The sequence below is a fragment of the Rhinopithecus bieti genome, unplaced genomic scaffold (genome assembly GCF_001698545.2).
Source record: "Rhinopithecus bieti isolate Rb0 unplaced genomic scaffold, ASM169854v2 scaffold_2574, whole genome shotgun sequence".
Taxonomy (NCBI): domain Eukaryota; kingdom Metazoa; phylum Chordata; class Mammalia; order Primates; family Cercopithecidae; genus Rhinopithecus; species Rhinopithecus bieti.
The window spans coordinates 4,210,386-4,216,772 of record NW_016804493.1 but is presented as its reverse complement, the minus strand read 5'-3'; the positions used below and the strand labels follow the sequence as shown (position 1 = coordinate 4,216,772).

The 6,387-nt window shown below is 39.8% G+C and overlaps 1 long non-coding RNA gene across 3 annotated transcripts in view; it reads right to left on the bottom strand.

Moving 5' to 3' along the window:
- Positions 1 to 415: 415 nt before the first annotated feature.
- The window catches only part of LOC108527409 (uncharacterized), a 28,448-nt gene continuing 22,476 nt past the window's right edge, over positions 416 to 6,387 (bottom strand). For all 3 annotated transcript variants that reach the window (XR_001884802.1, XR_001884801.1, XR_001884800.1), the window contains 3 exons: positions 2,241 to 2,541; positions 1,829 to 1,973; positions 416 to 745 (listed from right to left, as the gene is read on the bottom strand). This is a non-coding gene — a long non-coding RNA (uncharacterized LOC108527409). The remainder of the gene's footprint in view (positions 746 to 1,828; positions 1,974 to 2,240; positions 2,542 to 6,387) is intronic.

Here is a 6,387-nt window from a genome sequence, read left to right as displayed (position 1 = left end):
GGAGAATATGGGAAATAATTTGATAATTTCTGTAAAAATGGTTTCTATGTTTTGTTGAAACTATTTTGTTTTAAAATTTCATATATTCTCAGACAATAAAATGGTGATATCAAAGTGGGCTTGATTACCAAGCTTATTTTTATAAGATAAAAAAACTGCTTATCTTACATTTACTATAGGTTTGAAAACAACACTTTGTTCAAATGAATAATTTTCTGTGGAAAGCACGAAAAAGAGGCTTTTCAAAATGACTACTAAAATAATTATTACCTTTTTGAACTCAACCACAGCATGACCATAGTATAAAATGAAAAAAGAAATGGCAAAAGCAATAATCATTAATAACGCTTCCAATAATAAATCTAACAAAAATATTACTGATGGAAAAAATTGGCTTAGAAAGTACGTGCTTTAGTATTAGTCTCAGTATTATTGCCATTATTCTAACAACAGAGCATGCATTAAATTGTAAATCAAGTGTAGTGTATACTTGGGGGAGGGGACATACTGTGAGTGATGCAAAATGATTCTTCTAACAGCCTTAGGTCGTAACAATGAGCAGGCATTCTACAGAAGCTCAAAGCAGGAGGTGCATCCCGGCTTTCAGTTGTTAGAGGATGACATGGGCTCCCTTTTGAGTTGGCCAACGCTGTGGTATTTTAGAGTATACAAGAAGAGCATGCATGACTACTGGGTGAGTTTTAGAATGGATTCATCCATATGGAATGGGAATGCATTAGGTGATCTGAAAAAAAAAAAAAAAAAATCTCTTCCAGTGTTGACATTCTATGATTCTAGCTAGTCTTTTTGGAAAGAAATTCATAGATTTGATCCTTGTACCTCGGGACTGTATACTCTATAGCAGACACAGAGGTACATATGTGGAGGGTTGTTCACCCACGGAACTGGACACATTTTCATCAACGCCTTGGTGATCATGCTGCTTTTAATGATATCAGCAAGACTTGTTTTTATCATGATCTATTGCCACAGGACTGTGTGTACTGTAAATGTGATTGCTGTTTTTACTCTGAGTATAACTCAGGGAGGAAAGAAGTAGCAGCTTTGCCTCTGGTGGTGAGAGGGAGGAAACGAGAGTCAGGGCATTGCCATGGCACAAGTAATAGCCATGCAATCAGTGATCACTCTCTCCTAGTCCTGATTAAACTGAATGCTGATGGGCTGATTAAGGTCCCTTCTAAACTTCCAGGACATCTGCTACCACCAAATGTTAGTGGCTCATAAGCATTATGCAGTAATCGAAAGTAGAGAACTGAAACTCTTCTTAATTTTGTAACTGTGAAGAGCAAGTATATTTTATCTTTTAGTTTTGTACCTCCAACCTCTAAAAATCATTAAATGCTTCCTTGGAAGGGGTATTTTTTTCACTTACCACCATTATTAGAATAAAAAGTGTGGAGTAATTTATCCATAGATCAGGATCAAGAAATTTGAGGCCGGGCGCGGTGGCTCAAGCCAACTGTTGGCGGAGGCCCCGAGCAACGGGCGGAATTCCAGCAAGGTCAGGAGATCGAAAAAAACCACCCTGGCTAATACCGGTTGAAAAACGCCGTCTCTACTAGAAGAATACAAAAAAACGTAGGCCCGGCGACGAGCGGCGCGCCGCCCTGTACAAGTGCCACCGCTAGCTTGGGAGGGCTGGAGGCAGGAGAATCGGTGTAAACAAAAAACCCGGGGACGGCGGAGGCTTGCAGCTGAGCTTGAGATCCCGGCCACCACACCTCCAGCCCTGGCAGCCTGGGCGACAGAGCCAGACTCCGTCTCAAAAAAAAAAAAAAAAAGAAATTTGAAAAGTTCAACTCCTTACCTCATGAAGCTGCTAGCACTGCAGATGAGGTGGAAGGAGAATGATTTTGAAGGAAGGCAGATGTTGTTCAAACTCTGTGCCTGCCACTTGCTAAATGAGGGATCTTGATAGAGTTAATTAGCCTTTGGAGTCTTAGTTTCATCACCTATGGAATAAGGATACCAAAACAATTTATAGTGGTTGTTGTACTGGATACATAGGCAGCAGGAAACAAATGGTGGAGAAGGTCGCATTTGTTGTAGGGATTTGACTATAGACAATTGAGGGATCTTGTTAAAGAGTTTATGCACAGTTACTGCATCTGTGTTGGTTGCTGCAGCTTGCAGTCAGCTTGGTCAGGAAGAAAGATGGAAGAAGATGGGTGAGAAGAAAGATGGCCAAGAAGTAGGAGAGAGTGAATACAGATTGGAACCTTCAAGGAAGGGCTGGAGCGCTCAAGGATGAAATGGAACTCAGGTGAGGCTCATAGCCTGCAGGCCTCCCACTTCGGTGAGGTGGATGATCCAGCAGTATCTGGAGGAGCTAAAGCCTGGGTGTTGCTTCACTCCAAGGTGAGTCAGCAGATTAGAATGAGCATGAGCTGCAGGAGTGCTGGCAACAGCGTCTGCAGCTCTGCTCCAGCCTTCCGAGTAGCAAGAGAATATGGCATCCATTTCACTTCCACCTTCCATGTCTCATGTAAAATGTCTCCGGTGGCCCAAGTGAATCTAGAACTGTCCAGAGAAAGGGGATTCTTTTCTGGTTAACAGTCCCAGTGAGCTAACTTAACACAGAACAAAGCCACAATAGGGTAAAGTACCTATTGATATTAAGAATTCCTTCCACCCTTCTTTTCTCTTGATCATCCAGCCTGTTCTCACACCTTGCATGCAGTTGCCATTCTAATTCCTCCTGGTACTCAAGCATACACAGTGAAATTCTCTCTTCCTCAACATATCTCTATATCAGCAGTTCTCGACCAAGGTGACTTTGTCCCCCAGGGGACAGTTGGCAGTGTCTGGAGATATTTGGGGTTGTCATGACAAGGGAGAGAACACTACTGTCATCTAGCGGGTAAAGGTCAGGGATGCTAAATGTCCTGTGATGCACAGAACAACCTATAACAAAGAATTATCCAGCTCAAAATGTCAATGATCCTAAGACTGAGAAACCCTGTTGTGTCTTTACTTGCTCATTTATCTCCATGGTTTCTGAGGAAGAAACATTCACTTCTTTCCTAAAGTCAGTTCCTTCACCTGTTGAAGAAGTCCATTTGCTCGCTTCTCTCTCCATCTACCTCACAGACCAAACAGATTAAAACAATCACATTTGCTTTCCCTTTAGATCTTTTGAAGTTCCATGCACTTGCTAGCCCTTTCTTTCATTACAAACTCTAATCAAAGGATCCAGTGATTACTTGTTTCCTCCATACCCTGGAGTCTGGTGCCTCTCAGCAAAAACTTCACAGCAAAATTTTAGATTCATGAGACTTATTCTGAAAAAACTTGTGGATTTTAAAAGGTAAAATTAATGGACTTTTCAGTCAAATTAATTTTATTTCTTATATACATGGTCTTCAAATTCTCTCTCCTATCCCCTCATGAAGTCATCATGTCAAATTTTATCCCTAATATTGTAACAAAACTNACCCGGCCCAAAACTTCTTTTTAATATCTCCAGCGACTTCCAGGTTGCTTAATCCCTTGGTCATTTCCCACTCTTCTTTGTATTCACCTGCTCATCAGTATTTGGCATCTTTTTTTAACTTCTTAATTTTGTTTATTTCAATAGATTTTGGGGAACAGGGAGTGTTTGGTTACATGAATGAGTTCTTTAGTGGTGATTTCTGAGATTTTGGTGCACTCATTACCTGAACAGTGTACACTGTACCCAAGGTGTCGTCTTTTATCCCTCGCCCACCCCCCACCCTTTTCCCCGATTTCCCAAAGTCCAATGTATCATTCTTACACCTTTGTGTTCTCATAGCTTAAGTCCCATATATGAGTGAGAACATATGATGTTTGGTTTTCCATTCCTGAGTTACTTCACTTAAAATAATAGTTTCCAATTCTATCTAGGTTGCTGTGAATGCCATTATTTCATTCCTTTTTATGGCTAAGTAGTATTTCATGGTATATATATACCACAATTTCTTTTTTTTTTTTTTTTTTTGAGACAGAGTCTCGCTCTGTCGCCCAGGCTGGAGTGCAGTGGCCAGATCTCAGCTCACTGCAAGCTCCGCCTCCTGGGTTTATGCCATTCTCCTGCCTCAGCCTCCCGAGCTGCTGGGACTACAGGCGCCCGCTACCTCGCCTGGCTAGTTTTTTGTACTTTTTAGTAGAGATAGTGTTTCACCGTGTTAGCCAGGATGGTCTCGATCTCTTGACCTCGCGATCCGCCCGTCTCGGCCTCCCAAAGTGCTGGGATCACAGGCTTGAGCCACCGCGCCCGGCCCACAATTTCTTTATCCAGTCATTGACTGACAGACATTTGGGCTGGTTCCATAGTTTTGCAATTGCAAATTGTGCTGCTATAAACATGCATGTACAAGTATCTTTTTTGTATAATGACTTCTTTTCCTCTAGGTAGATACCTAATATTGGGATTGTTGGATTAAGCAGATCTACTTTTAGTTCTTTAAGGAATCTCCACACTGTTTTCCACGGTGATTGTAGTAGTTTACATTTCCACCAACAGTGTAAAAGTGTTCCCTTTTCACCACACCCATGCCAACATCTTTTTTTTTTTTTTTTTTTTTAATGGCCATTCTTGCAGGAGTGAGGTGGTATTGCATTGTGGTTTTGATTTGCATTTCCCAGGTAATTAGTGATGTTGAGCATTCTTCCATATGCTTGTTGGTCATTTGTATATCTTCTTTTGAGAATTGTGTATTCATGTCCTTAGCCCACTTTTTGATGGGGTTGTTTTTTTTTTTTTCCCCCTGCTGATTTGTTTGAGTTCTTTGTAGATTCTGGATATTAATTCTTTGTCGGAGATATAAATTGTGAAGATTTTCTCCCACTCTGTGGGTTGTCCATTAACTCTGCTGATTGTTTCTTTTGCTCTGCAGAAGCTTTTTAGTTTAATTAAGTCCCATCTATTTGTTTTTGTTGCGTTTGCATTTGGATTCTTGGTCATGAAGTCTTTGCCTAAGCCAATGTCTGGAAGGGTTTTTCTGATGTTATCTTCTAGAATCTTTATGGTTTCAAGTCTTAGACTTAAGTCCCAGCACCATTTGTTGAATAGGGTGTCCTTTCCCCACTTTATGTGCAAGATGGAGCTATCTTGGGTTGATTTTTGTATAATGTGATGAGGATCCAGTTTTATTCTTCTGCACGTGGCTTGCCAATTATTCCAGCACCATTTGTTGAATAGGGTGTCCTTTCTCTACTTTATGTTTTTGTTTGCTTTTTCAAAGATCAGTTAGCTGTAAGTATTTGGGTTTATTTCTGGGTTCTCTATTGTGTTCCATTGGTCTATGTGCCAATTTTTATACCAGTATCATGCTGTTTTGGTGACTATGGCTTTATAGTATAGTTTGAAGTTGGGTAACGTGATGCTTCCGGATTTGTTCTTTTTGCTTAGTCTTGCTTTGGCTATGCAGATTCTTTTTTTTCTTGGTTCCATATAAATTTTAGGATTTTTTTCTAGTTCTGTGAAGAATGATGATGGTATTTTGACGGGAATTGAATTGAATTTGTAGATTGCTTTTGGTAGTATGGTCATTTTTGCAGTATTGATTCTAGCCATCTATGAATATGAGATGTGTTTCCATTTGTTTGTGTCATCTTTGATTTCTTTCAGCAGTGTTTTGCAGTTTTCCTTGTAGAGGTCTTTTGCATCCTTGGTTAGGTATATTCCTCAGTACCTTTTTTTTTTTTTTTTTGGCAGCTGTCGTGAAAGGGGTTGAGTTCTTGATTTGAATCTCAGCTTGATCACTGTTGATGTATAGCAGAGCTTCTGATTTGTGGACATTAATTTTGTATCCTGAAACTTTCATGAATTTATTTACCAGTTCTGGGAGCTTTTTGGATGAGTCTTTAGGGTTTTCTAAGTATACAATCATATCATCAGCAAACAGTGAGAGTTTGACTTCCTTTTTACCAGTTTGCATGCCCTTTATTTTTTTCTCTTGTCTGATTATTCTGGCTAGGACTTCCAGTACTATGTTGAATAGAGGTGGTGAATGTGGGCATCCTTGTCTCATTCCAGTTCTCAGAGGGAATGCTTTCAACTTTTCCCCATTCAGTATAATGTTAGCTGTGTTTTTCGTAGATGACTTTTACAACCTTAAAGCATGTCCCTTCTACACTGATTTTGCTGAGGGTTTTAATCATAAAAGGATGCTGGATTTTGTCAAATTCTTTTTCTGCATCTGTTGAGATGATCATGTGATTTTTGCTTTTAATTCTGTTTATGTGGTGTATGACATTTATTGGCTTACATATGTTAAACCATCCCTGCATCCCTGATATGAAACTCATTTTATCATGATGGATTATCTTTTTGGTATGCTGTTGGATTCGGTTAGCTAGTATTTTGTTAAGAATTTTTGCATTTATGTTCATTAGGGATATTGG